We start from the raw sequence: 13,057 nt of genomic DNA on the forward strand, positions 1-13,057 counted from the left end.
TGCCGAAAGGAGCCCGCTGAGATTGGCCAGGGGAAACAAACGTCCGTACGGGAGATGCCCACGGACAGAGCCTTATTTAATGGATTCCTGACATTAGTTTGCAGCAGAGCATAACGTAGACGTTCAGCGACTGATTTTGTCACCTGGGACCCTTTTCCCCAAAGTCATGAGTTAGAAAACTAAGGAAAAAGGAGGTAAAATCCTAGAGGGAGCGTAAGGAACCTTAAAGGTAGAAAGAAACCAAAGTCTTAAGTCTCCAGAGTCTCCATGGAAATAAAGATGGAATTTTAAAAAGAGATCTACAAAAAAAGAAGCCATTAAGTTGTTGCACAGAGAGAACCCACACTTATCCTACCTCAGTTTCCTGAAGGTTTAAGCTGAAAAACTCTGTAGATATCCCCAATCCATGGAGCGAATAGGCCGAAACCACATGCCGAAAGGAGCCCGCTGAGATTGGCCAGGGGAAACAAACGTCCGTACGGGAGATGCCCACGGACAGAGCCTTATTTAATGGATTCCTGACATTAGTTTGCAGCAGAGCATAACGTAGACGTTCAGCGACTGATTTTGTCACCTGGGACCCTTTTTCCCAAAGTCATGAGTTAGAAAACTAAGGAAAAAGGAGGTAAAATCCTAGAGGGAGCGTAAGGAACCTTAAAGGTAGAAAGAAACCAAAGTCTTAAGTCTCCAGAGACTCCATGGAAATAAAGATGGAAATTTAAAAAGAGATCTACAAAAAAAGAAGCCATTAAGTTGTTGCACCGAGAGAACCCACACTTATCCTACCTCAGTTTCCTGAAGGTTTAAGCTGAAAAACTCTGTAGATATCCCCAATCCATGGAGCGAATAGGCCGAAACCACATGCCGAAAGGAGCCCGCTGAGATTGGCCAGGGGAAACAAACGTCCGTACGGGAGATGCCCACGGCCAGAGCCTTATCCAATGGATTCCTGACATTAGTTTGCAGCACAGCATATACCAGAGTCAATAACTTGTAAAGTAGACGGTCAGCGACTGATTTCGTCACCTGGGACCCGTTTGCCCAAAGTCATGAGTTAGTTGCAGCTGAAAAGCGGACTGCAGCTTTCCCTCAATCACTGGCGCTACAACAAGGCCCCGTGTAGCCCATGCCTAAGGCCTATGGCTTTTAGATTGCAAACTCTTCCAGGTGCCGTGTTATTTCCTATACTTTCTGATTCCTTCTCTTGTGGAATAAAGTTTCGAATACAGTTCCCAGTTCACAGTCAGCCCTAGCACTCGTGATGTCGCCTCTGACAAGGACAGAGAAAGAGACACCCTTCCCTTTCTCCACACTGCTATCAGTACCTATTCTAAGGACTGGGACACATGTGAGATCCCCACTGGTGTCGGCCGGGGCAGCCAACATGCGCAACATGGCCGGTTAGCTCAGCTGGTTAGAGCGTGGTGCTTATTAGCGCCAAGGTCGCGGGTTCGATCCCCGTACAGGCCAGTCCGTCTCCTCTTTCTTGACCGTACCAGTCTCAAACTCCTTTTTCTCCCTACTGCCTAGATCTGGTGGGTGGAAATTGCTGCTGTCTTCATTTAAGCAGGTTACCGTGATGGCAAGCACCATACCCATTCCTCGTTAGTATAATGGTGAGTATCCCCGCCTGTCATGCGGGAGACTGGGGTTCGATTCCCCGACGGGGAGGCAATTGTTTTCTTTGTGCACCAAAGAAAACTCAGGAAAAAGGAATCCAAAGTCTTAAGTCTCCAGAGTCTCCAGAGTCTCCATGGAAATAAAGATGGAATTTTAAAAAGAGATCTACAAAAAAAGAAGCCATTAAGTTGTTGCACAGAGAGAACCCACACTTATCCTACCTCAGTTTCCTGAAGGTTTAAGCTGAAAAACTCTGTAGATATCCCCAATCCATGGAGCGAATAGGCCGAAACCACATGCCGAAAGGAGCCCGCTGAGATTGGCCAGGGGAAACAAACGTCCGTACGGGAGATGCCCACGGACAGAGCCTTATTTAATGGATTCCTGACATTAGTTTGCAGCAGAGCATAACGTAGACGTTCAGCGACTGATTTTGTCACCTGGGACCCTTTTTCCCAAAGTCATGAGTTAGAAAACTAAGGAAAAAGGAGGTAAAATCCTAGAGGGAGCGTAAGGAACCTTAAAGGTAGAAAGAAACCAAAGTCTTAAGTCTCCAGAGACTCCATGGAAATAAAGATGGAAATTTAAAAAGAGATCTACAAAAAAAGAAGCCATTAAGTTGTTGCACCGAGAGAACCCACACTTATCCTACCTCAGTTTCCTTAAGGTTTAAGCTGAAAAACTCTGTAGATATCCCCAATCCATGGAGCGAATAGGCCGAAACCACATGCCGAAAGGAGCCCGCTGAGATTGGCCAGGGGAAACAAACGTCCGTACGGGAGATGCCCACGGCCAGAGCCTTATCCAATGGATTCCTGACATTAGTTTGCAGCACAGCATATACCAGAGTCAATAACTTGTAAAGTAGACGGTCAGCGACTGATTTCGTCACCTGGGACCCGTTTGCCCAAAGTCATGAGTTAGTTGCAGCTGAAATGCGGACTGCAGCTTTCCCTCAATCACTGGCGCTACAACAAGGCCCCGTGTAGCCCATGCCTAAGGCCTATGGCTTTTAGATTGCAAACTCTTCCAGGTGCCGTGTTATTTCCTATACTTTCTGATTCCTTCTCTTGTGGAATAAAGTTTCGAATACAGTTCCCAGTTCACAGTCAGCCCTAGCACTCGTGATGTCGCCTCTGACAAGGACAGAGAAAGAGACACCCTTCCCTTTCTCCACACTGCTATCAGTACCTATTCTAAGGACTGGGACACATGTGAGATCCCCACTGGTGTCGGCCGGGGCTGCCGACATGCGCAACATGGCCGGTTAGCTCAGCTGGTTAGAGCGTGGTGCTAATAACGCCAAGGTCGCGGGTTCGATCCCTGTACGGGCCAGTCCGTCTCCTCTTTTTTGACCGTACAAGTCTCAAACTCCTTTTTCTCCCTACTGCCTAGATCTGGTGGGTGGAAATTGCTGCTGTCTTCATTTAAGCAGGTTACCGTGATGGCAAACACCATACCCATTCCTCGTTAGTATAGTGGTGAGTATCCCCGCCTGTCACGCGGGAGACCGGGGTTCAATTCCCCGACGGGGAGGCAATTGTTTTCTTTGTGCACCAAAGAAAACTCAGGAAAAAGGAATCCAAAGTCTTAAGTCTCCAGAGTCTCCAGAGTCTCCATGGAAATAAAGATGGAATTTTAAAAAGAGATCTACAAAAAAAGAAGCCATTAAGTCGTTGCACAGAGAGAACCCACACTTATCCTACCTCAGTTTCCTGAAGGTTTAAGCTGATAAACTCTGTAGATATCCCCAATCCATGGAGCGAATAGGCCGAAACCACATGCCGAAAGGAGCCCGCTGAGATTGGCCAGGGGAAACAAACGTCCGTACGGGAGATGCCCACGGACAGAGCCTTATTTAATGGATTCCTGACATTAGTTTGCAGCAGAGCATAACGTAGACGTTCAGCGACTGATTTTGTCACCTGGGACCCTTTTTCCCAAAGTCATGAGTTAGAAAACTAAGGAAAAAGGAGGTAAAATCCTAGAGGGAGCGTAAGGAACCTTAAAGGTAGAAAGAAACCAAAGTCTTAAGTCTCCAGAGTCTCCATGGAAATAAAGATGGAATTTTAAAAAGAGATCTACAAAAAAAGAAGCCATTAAGTTGTTGCACAGAGAGAACCCACACTTATCCTACCTCAGTTTCCTGAAGGTTTAAGCTGAAAAACTCTGTAGATATCCCCAATCCATGGAGCGAATAGGCCGAAACCACATGCCGAAAGGAGCCCGCTGAGATTGGCCAGGGGAAACAAACGTCCGTACGGGAGATGCCCACGGACAGAGCCTTATTTAATGGATTCCTGACATTAGTTTGCAGCAGAGCATAACGTAGACGTTCAGCGACTGATTTTGTCACCTGGGACCCTTTTTCCCAAAGTCATGAGTTAGAAAACTAAGGAAAAAGGAGGTAAAATCCTAGAGGGAGCGTAAGGAACCTTAAAGGTAGAAAGAAACCAAAGTCTTAAGTCTCCAGAGACTCCATGGAAATAAAGATGGAAATTTAAAAAGAGATCTACAAAAAAAGAAGCCATTAAGTTGTTGCACCGAGAGAACCCACACTTATCCTACCTCAGTTTCCTGAAGGTTTAAGCTGAAAAACTCTGTAGATATCCCCAATCCATGGAGCGAATAGGCCGAAACCACATGCCGAAAGGAGCCCGCTGAGATTGGCCAGGGGAAACAAACGTCCGTACGGGAGATGCCCACGGCCAGAGCCTTATCCAATGGATTCCTGACATTAGTTTGCAGCACAGCATATACCAGAGTCAATAACTTGTAAAGTAGACGGTCAGCGACTGATTTCGTCACCTGGGACCCGTTTGCCCAAAGTCATGAGTTAGTTGCAGCTGAAAAGCGGACTGCAGCTTTCCCTCAATCACTGGCGCTACAACAAGGCCCCGTGTAGCCCATGCCTAAGGCCTATGGCTTTTAGATTGCAAACTCTTCCAGGTGCCGTGTTATTTCCTATACTTTCTGATTCCTTCTCTTGTGGAATAAAGTTTCGAATACAGTTCCCAGTTCACAGTCAGCCCTAGCACTCGTGATGTCGCCTCTGACAAGGACAGAGAAAGAGACACCCTTCCCTTTCTCCACACTGCTATCAGTACCTATTCTAAGGACTGGGACACATGTGAGATCCCCACTGGTGTCGGCCGGGGCAGCCAACATGCGCAACATGGCCGGTTAGCTCAGCTGGTTAGAGCGTGGTGCTTATTAGCGCCAAGGTCGCGGGTTCGATCCCCGTACAGGCCAGTCCGTCTCCTCTTTCTTGACCGTACCAGTCTCAAACTCCTTTTTCTCCCTACTGCCTAGATCTGGTGGGTGGAAATTGCTGCTGTCTTCATTTAAGCAGGTTACCGTGATGGCAAGCACCATACCCATTCCTCGTTAGTATAGTGGTGAGTATCCCCGCCTGTCACGCGGGAGATCGGGGTTCGATTCCCCGACGGGGAGGCAATTGTTTTCTTTGTGCACCAAAGAAAACTCAGGAAAAAGGAATCCAAAGTCTTAAGTCTCCAGAGTCTCCAGAGTCTCCATGGAAATAAAGATGGAATTTTAAAAAGAGATCTACAAAAAAAGAAGCCATTAAGTCGTTGCACAGAGAGAACCCACACTTATCCTACCTCAGTTTCCTGAAGGTTTAAGCTGAAAAACTCTGTAGATATCCCCAATCCATGGAGCGAATAGGCCGAAACCACATGACGAAAGGAGCCCGCTGAGATTGGCCAGGGGAAACAAACGTCCGTACGGGAGATGCCCACGGACAGAGCCTTATTTAATGGATTCCTGACATTAGTTTGCAGCAGAGCATAACGTAGACGTTCAGCGACTGATTTTGTCACCTGGGACCCTTTTTCCCAAAGTCATGAGTTAGAAAACTAAGGAAAAAGGAGGTAAAATCCTAGAGGGAGCGTAAGGAACCTTAAAGGTAGAAAGAAACCAAAGTCTTAAGTCTCCAGAGACTCCATGGAAATAAAGATGGAAATTTAAAAAGAGATCTACAAAAAAAGAAGCCATTAAGTTGTTGCACCGAGGGAACCCACACTTATCCTACCTCAGTTTCCTTAAGGTTTAAGCTGAAAAACTCTGTAGATATCCCCAATCCATGGAGCGAATAGGCCGAAACCACATGCCGAAAGGAGCCCGCTGAGATTGGCCAGGGGAAACAAACGTCCGTACGGGAGATGCCCACGGCCAGAGCCTTATCCAATGGATTCCTGACATTAGTTTGCAGCACAGCATATACCAGAGTCAATAACTTGTAAAGTAGACGGTCAGCGACTGATTTCGTCACCTGGGACCCGTTTGCCCAAAGTCATGAGTTAGTTGCAGCTGAAATGCGGACTGCAGCTTTCCCTCAATCACTGGCGCTACAACAAGGCCCCGTGTAGCCCATGCCTAAGGCCTATGGCTTTTAGATTGCAAACTCTTCCAGGTGCCGTGTTATTTCCTATACTTTCTGATTCCTTCTCTTGTGGAATAAAGTTTCGAATACAGTTCCCAGTTCACAGTCAGCCCTAGCACTCGTGATGTCGCCTCTGACAAGGACAGAGAAAGAGACACCCTTCCCTTTCTCCACACTGCTATCAGTACCTATTCTAAGGACTGGGACACATGTGAGATCCCCACTGGTGTCGGCCGGGGCTGCCGACATGCGCAACATGGCCGGTTAGCTCAGCTGGTTAGAGCGTGGTGCTAATAACGCCAAGGTCGCGGGTTCGATCCCTGTACGGGCCAGTCCGTCTCCTCTTTTTTGACCGTACAAGTCTCAAACTCCTTTTTCTCCCTACTGCCTAGATCTGGTGGGTGGAAATTGCTGCTGTCTTCATTTAAGCAGGTTACCGTGATGGCAAGCACCATACCCATTCCTCGTTAGTATAGTGGTGAGTATCCCCGCCTGTCACGCGGGAGACCGGGGTTCGATTCCCCGACGGGGAGGCAATTGTTTTCTTTGTGCACCAAAGAAAACTCAGGAAAAAGGAATCCAAAGTCTTAAGTCTCCAGAGTCTCCAGAGTCTCCAGAGTCTCCATGGAAATAAAGATGGAATTTTAAAAAGAGATCTACAAAAAAAGAAGCCATTAAGTCGTTGCACAGAGAGAACCCACACTTATCCTACCTCAGTTTCCTGAAGGTTTAAGCTGAAAAACTCTGTAGATATCCCCAATCCATGGAGCGAATAGGCCGAAACCACATGCCGAAAGGAGCCAGCTGAGATTGGCCAGGGGAAACAAACGTCCGTACGGGAGATTCCCACGGACAGAGCTTTATTTAATGGATTCCTAACATTAGTTTGCAGCAGAGCATAACGTAGACGTTCAGCGACTGATTTTGTCACCTGGGACCCTTTTTCCCAAAGTCATGAGTTAGAAAACTAAGGAAAAAGGAGGTAAAATCCTAGAGGGAGCGTAAGGAACCTTAAAGGTAGAAAGAAACCAAAGTCTTAAGTCTCCAGAGACTCCATGGAAATAAAGATGGAAATTTAAAAAGAGATCTACAAAAAAAGAAGCCATTAAGTTGTTGCACCGAGAGAACCCACACTTATCCTACCTCAGTTTCCTTAATGTTTAAGCTGAAAAACTCTGTAGATATCCCCAATCCATGGAGCGAATAGGCCGAAACCACATGCCGAAAGGAGCCCGCTGAGATTGGCCAGGGGAAACAAACGTCCGTACGGGAGATGCCCACGGCCAGAGCCTTATCCAATGGATTCCTGACATTAGTTTGCAGCACAGCATATACCAGAGTCAATAACTTGTAAAGTAGACGGTCAACGACTGATTTCGTCACCTGGGACCCGTTTGCCCAAAGTCATGAGTTAGTTGCAGCTGAAATGCGGACTGCAGCTTTCCCTCAATCACTGGCGCTACAACAAGGCCCCGTGTAGCCCATGCCTAAGGCCTATGGCTTTTAGATTGCAAACTCTTCCAGGTGCCGTGTTATTTCCTATACTTTCTGATTCCTTCTCTTGTGGAATAAAGTTTCGAATACAGTTCCCAGTTCACAGTCAGCCCTAGCACTCGTGATGTCGCCTCTGACAAGGACAGAGAAAGAGACACCCTTCCCTTTCTCCACACTGCTATCAGTACCTATTCTAAGGACTGGGACACATGTGAGATCCCCACTGGTGTCGGCCGGGGCTGCTGACATGCGCAACATGGCCGGTTAGCTCAGCTGGTTAGAGCGTGGTGCTAATAACGCCAAGGTCGCGGGTTCGATCCCTGTACGGGCCAGTCCGTCTCCTCTTTTTTGACCGTACAAGTCTCAAACTCCTTTTTCTCCCTACTGCCTAGATCTGGTGGGTGGAAATTGCTGCTGTCTTCATTTAAGCAGGTTACCGTGATGGCAAGCACCATACCCATTCCTCGTTAGTATAGTGGTGAGTATCCCCGCCTGTCACGCGGGAGACCGGGGTTCGATTCCCCGACGGGGAGGCAATTGTTTTCTTTGTGCACCAAAGAAAACTCAGGAAAAAGGAATCCAAAGTCTTAAGTCTCCAGAGTCTCCAGAGTCTCCATGGAAATAAAGATGGAATTTTAAAAAGAGATCTACAAAAAAAGAAGCCATTAAGTTGTTGCACAGAGAGAACCCACACTTATCCTACCTCAGTTTCCTGAAGGTTTAAGCTGAAAAACTCTGTAGATATCCCCAATCCATGGAGCGAATAGGCCGAAACCACATGCCGAAAGGAGCCCGCTGAGATTGGCCAGGGGAAACAAACGTCCGTACGGGAGATGCCCACGGACAGAGCCTTATTTAATGGATTCCTGACATTAGTTTGCAGCAGAGCATAACGTAGACGTTCAGCGACTGATTTTGTCACCTGGGACCCGTTTTCCCAAAGTCATGAGTTAGAAAACTAAGGAAAAAGGAGGTAAAATCCTAGAGGGAGCGTAAGGAACCTTAAAGGTAGAAAGAAACCAAAGTCTTAAGTCTCCAGAGACTCCATGGAAATAAAGATGGAAATTTAAAAAGAGATCTACAAAAAAAGAAGCCATTAAGTTGTTGCACCGAGAGAACCCACACTTATCCTACCTCAGTTTCCTTAAGGTTTAAGCTGAAAAACTCTGTAGATATCCCCAATCCATGGAGCGAATAGGCCGAAACCACATGCCGAAAGGAGCCCGCTGAGATTGGCCAGGGGAAACAAACGTCCGTACGGGAGATGCCCACGGCCAGAGCCTTATCCAATGGATTCCTGACATTAGTTTGCAGCACAGCATATACCAGAGTCAATAACTTGTAAAGTAGACGGTCAGCGACTGATTTCGTCACCTGGGACCCGTTTGCCCAAAGTCATGAGTTAGTTGCAGCTGAAATGCGGACTGCAGCTTTCCCTCAATCACTGGCGCTACAACAAGGCCCCGTGTAGCCCATGCCTAAGGCCTATGGCTTTTAGATTGCAAACTCTTCCAGGTGCCGTGTTATTTCCTATACTTTCTGATTCCTTCTCTTGTGGAATAAAGTTTCGAATACAGTTCCCAGTTCACAGTCAGCCCTAGCACTCGTGATGTCGCCTCTGACAAGGACAGAGAAAGAGACACCCTTCCCTTTCTCCACACTGCTATCAGTACCTATTCTAAGGACTGGGACACATGTGAGATCCCCACTGGTGTCGGCCGGGGCTGCCGACATGCGCAACATGGCCGGTTAGCTCAGCTGGTTAGAGCGTGGTGCTAATAACGCCAAGGTCGCGGGTTCGATCCCTGTACGGGCCAGTCCGTCTCCTCTTTTTTGACCGTACAAGTCTCAAACTCCTTTTTCTCCCTACTGCCTAGATCTGGTGGGTGGAAATTGCTGCTGTCTTCATTTAAGCAGGTTACCGTGATGGCAAACACCATACCCATTCCTCGTTAGTATAGTGGTGAGTATCCCCGCCTGTCACGCGGGAGACCGGGGTTCAATTCCCCGACGGGGAGGCAATTGTTTTCTTTGTGCACCAAAGAAAACTCAGGAAAAAGGAATCCAAAGTCTTAAGTCTCCAGAGTCTCCAGAGTCTCCATGGAAATAAAGATGGAATTTTAAAAAGAGATCTACAAAAAAAGAAGCCATTAAGTCGTTGCACAGAGAGAACCCACACTTATCCTACCTCAGTTTCCTGAAGGTTTAAGCTGATAAACTCTGTAGATATCCCCAATCCATGGAGCGAATAGGCCGAAACCACATGCCGAAAGGAGCCCGCTGAGATTGGCCAGGGGAAACAAACGTCCGTACGGGAGATGCCCACGGACAGAGCCTTATTTAATGGATTCCTGACATTAGTTTGCAGCAGAGCATAACGTAGACGTTCAGCGACTGATTTTGTCACCTGGGACCCTTTTTCCCAAAGTCATGAGTTAGAAAACTAAGGAAAAAGGAGGTAAAATCCTAGAGGGAGCGTAAGGAACCTTAAAGGTAGAAAGAAACCAAAGTCTTAAGTCTCCAGAGTCTCCATGGAAATAAAGATGGAATTTTAAAAAGAGATCTACAAAAAAAGAAGCCATTAAGTTGTTGCACAGAGAGAACCCACACTTATCCTACCTCAGTTTCCTGAAGGTTTAAGCTGAAAAACTCTGTAGATATCCCCAATCCATGGAGCGAATAGGCCGAAACCACATGCCGAAAGGAGCCCGCTGAGATTGGCCAGGGGAAACAAACGTCCGTACGGGAGATGCCCACGGACAGAGCCTTATTTAATGGATTCCTGACATTAGTTTGCAGCAGAGCATAACGTAGACGTTCAGCGACTGATTTTGTCACCTGGGACCCTTTTTCCCAAAGTCATGAGTTAGAAAACTAAGGAAAAAGGAGGTAAAATCCTAGAGGGAGCGTAAGGAACCTTAAAGGTAGAAAGAAACCAAAGTCTTAAGTCTCCAGAGACTCCATGGAAATAAAGATGGAAATTTAAAAAGAGATCTACAAAAAAAGAAGCCATTAAGTTGTTGCACCGAGAGAACCCACACTTATCCTACCTCAGTTTCCTGAAGGTTTAAGCTGAAAAACTCTGTAGATATCCCCAATCCATGGAGCGAATAGGCCGAAACCACATGCCGAAAGGAGCCCGCTGAGATTGGCCAGGGGAAACAAACGTCCGTACGGGAGATGCCCACGGCCAGAGCCTTATCCAATGGATTCCTGACATTAGTTTGCAGCACAGCATATACCAGAGTCAATAACTTGTAAAGTAGACGGTCAGCGACTGATTTCGTCACCTGGGACCCGTTTGCCCAAAGTCATGAGTTAGTTGCAGCTGAAAAGCGGACTGCAGCTTTCCCTCAATCACTGGCGCTACAACAAGGCCCCGTGTAGCCCATGCCTAAGGCCTATGGCTTTTAGATTGCAAACTCTTCCAGGTGCCGTGTTATTTCCTATACTTTCTGATTCCTTCTCTTGTGGAATAAAGTTTCGAATACAGTTCCCAGTTCACAGTCAGCCCTAGCACTCGTGATGTCGCCTCTGACAAGGACAGAGAAAGAGACACCCTTCCCTTTCTCCACACTGCTATCAGTACCTATTCTAAGGACTGGGACACATGTGAGATCCCCACTGGTGTCGGCCGGGGCAGCCAACATGCGCAACATGGCCGGTTAGCTCAGCTGGTTAGAGCGTGGTGCTTATTAGCGCCAAGGTCGCGGGTTCGATCCCCGTACAGGCCAGTCCGTCTCCTCTTTCTTGACCGTACCAGTCTCAAACTCCTTTTTCTCCCTACTGCCTAGATCTGGTGGGTGGAAATTGCTGCTGTCTTCATTTAAGCAGGTTACCGTGATGGCAAGCACCATACCCATTCCTCGTTAGTATAGTGGTGAGTATCCCCGCCTGTCACGCGGGAGACCGGGGTTCGATTCCCCGACGGGGAGGCAATTGTTTTCTTTGTGCACCAAAGAAAACTCAGGAAAAAGGAATCCAAAGTCTTAAGTCTCCAGAGTCTCCAGAGTCTCCATGGAAATAAAGATGGAATTTTAAAAAGAGATCTACAAAAAAAGAAGCCATTAAGTTGTTGCACAGAGAGAACCCACACTTATCCTACCTCAGTTTCCTGAAGGTTTAAGCTGAAAAACTCTGTAGATATCCCCAATCCATGGAGCGAATAGGCCGAAACCACATGCCGAAAGGAGCCCGCTGAGATTGGCCAGGGGAAACAAACGTCCGTACGGGAGATGCCCACGGACAGAGCCTTATTTAATGGATTCCTGACATTAGTTTGCAGCAGAGCATAACGTAGACGTTCAGCGACTGATTTTGTCACCTGGGACCCTTTTTCCCAAAGTCATGAGTTAGAAAACTAAGGAAAAAGGAGGTAAAATCCTAGAGGGAGCGTAAGGAACCTTAAAGGTAGAAAGAAACCAAATTCTTAAGTCTCCAGAGACTCCATGGAAATAAAGATGGAAATTTAAAAAGAGATCTACAAAAAAAGAAGCCATTAAGTTGTTGCACCGAGAGAACCCACACTTATCCTACCTCAGTTTCCTTAAGGTTTAAGCTGAAAAACTCTGTAGATATCCCCAATCCATGGAGCGAATAGGCCGAAACCACATGCCGAAAGGAGCCCGCTGAGATTGGCCAGGGGAAACAAACGTCCGTACGGGAGATGCCCACGGCCAGAGCCTTATCCAATGGATTCCTGACATTAGTTTGCAGCACAGCATATACCAGAGTCAATAACTTGTAAAGTAGACGGTCAGCGACTGATTTCGTCACCTGGGACCCGTTTGCCCAAAGTCATGAGTTAGTTGCAGCTGAAATGCGGACTGCAGCTTTCCCTCAATCACTGGCGCTACAACAAGGCCCCGTGTAGCCCATGCCTAAGGCCTATGGCTTTTAGATTGCAAACTCTTCCAGGTGCCGTGTTATTTCCTATACTTTCTGATTCCTTCTCTTGTGGAATAAAGTTTCGAATACAGTTCCCAGTTCACAGTCAGCCCTAGCACTCGTGATGTCGCCTCTGACAAGGACAGAGAAAGAGACACCCTTCCCTTTCTCCACACTGCTATCAGTACCTATTCTAAGGACTGGGACACATGTGAGATCCCCACTGGTGTCGGCCGGGGCTGCCGACATGCGCAACATGGCCGGTTAGCTCAGCTGGTTAGAGCGTGGTGCTAATAACGCCAAGGTCGCGGGTTCGATCCCTGTACGGGCCAGTCCGTCTCCTCTTTTTTGACCGTACAAGTCTCAAACTCCTTTTTCTCCCTACTGCCTAGATCTGGTGGGTGGAAATTGCTGCTGTCTTCATTTAAGCAGGTTACCGTGATGGCAAACACCATACCCATTCCTCGTTAGTATAGTGGTGAGTATCCCCGCCTGTCACGCGGGAGACTGGGGTTCGATTCCCCGACGGGGAGGCAATTGTTTTCTTTGTGCACCAAAGAAAACTCAGGAAAAAGGAATCCAAAGTCTTAAGTCTCCAGAGTCTCCAGAGTCTCCATGGAAATAAAGATGGAATTTTAAAAAGAGATCTAC

At 47.3% G+C, this 13,057-nt stretch overlaps 6 non-coding genes across 6 annotated transcripts; all 6 read left to right on the forward strand.

The window, feature by feature from the left end:
* Positions 1-3,084: 3,084 nt before the first annotated feature.
* Positions 3,085-3,156, forward strand: TRNAD-GUC (transfer RNA aspartic acid (anticodon GUC)). Its single transcript has one exon. It is a non-coding gene; the product is annotated as a tRNA-Asp (tRNA).
* Positions 3,157-5,001: 1,845 nt separating this feature from the next.
* Positions 5,002-5,073, forward strand: TRNAD-GUC (transfer RNA aspartic acid (anticodon GUC)). Its single transcript has one exon. It is a non-coding gene; the product is annotated as a tRNA-Asp (tRNA).
* Positions 5,074-6,486: 1,413 nt separating this feature from the next.
* On the forward strand, positions 6,487-6,558 carry TRNAD-GUC (transfer RNA aspartic acid (anticodon GUC)). Its single transcript has one exon. It is a non-coding gene; the product is annotated as a tRNA-Asp (tRNA).
* A 1,422-nt stretch (positions 6,559-7,980) lies between these two features.
* On the forward strand, positions 7,981-8,052 carry TRNAD-GUC (transfer RNA aspartic acid (anticodon GUC)). The gene has a single exon. It is a non-coding gene; the product is annotated as a tRNA-Asp (tRNA).
* Positions 8,053-9,465: 1,413 nt separating this feature from the next.
* TRNAD-GUC (transfer RNA aspartic acid (anticodon GUC)) lies at positions 9,466-9,537 on the forward strand. The gene has a single exon. It is a non-coding gene; the product is annotated as a tRNA-Asp (tRNA).
* A 1,845-nt stretch (positions 9,538-11,382) lies between these two features.
* On the forward strand, positions 11,383-11,454 carry TRNAD-GUC (transfer RNA aspartic acid (anticodon GUC)). The gene has a single exon. It is a non-coding gene; the product is annotated as a tRNA-Asp (tRNA).
* Positions 11,455-13,057: the final 1,603 nt, after the last annotated feature.

Source organism: Hyla sarda, chromosome 4 (genome assembly GCF_029499605.1).
Source record: "Hyla sarda isolate aHylSar1 chromosome 4, aHylSar1.hap1, whole genome shotgun sequence".
Lineage (NCBI taxonomy): Eukaryota > Metazoa > Chordata > Amphibia > Anura > Hylidae > Hyla > Hyla sarda.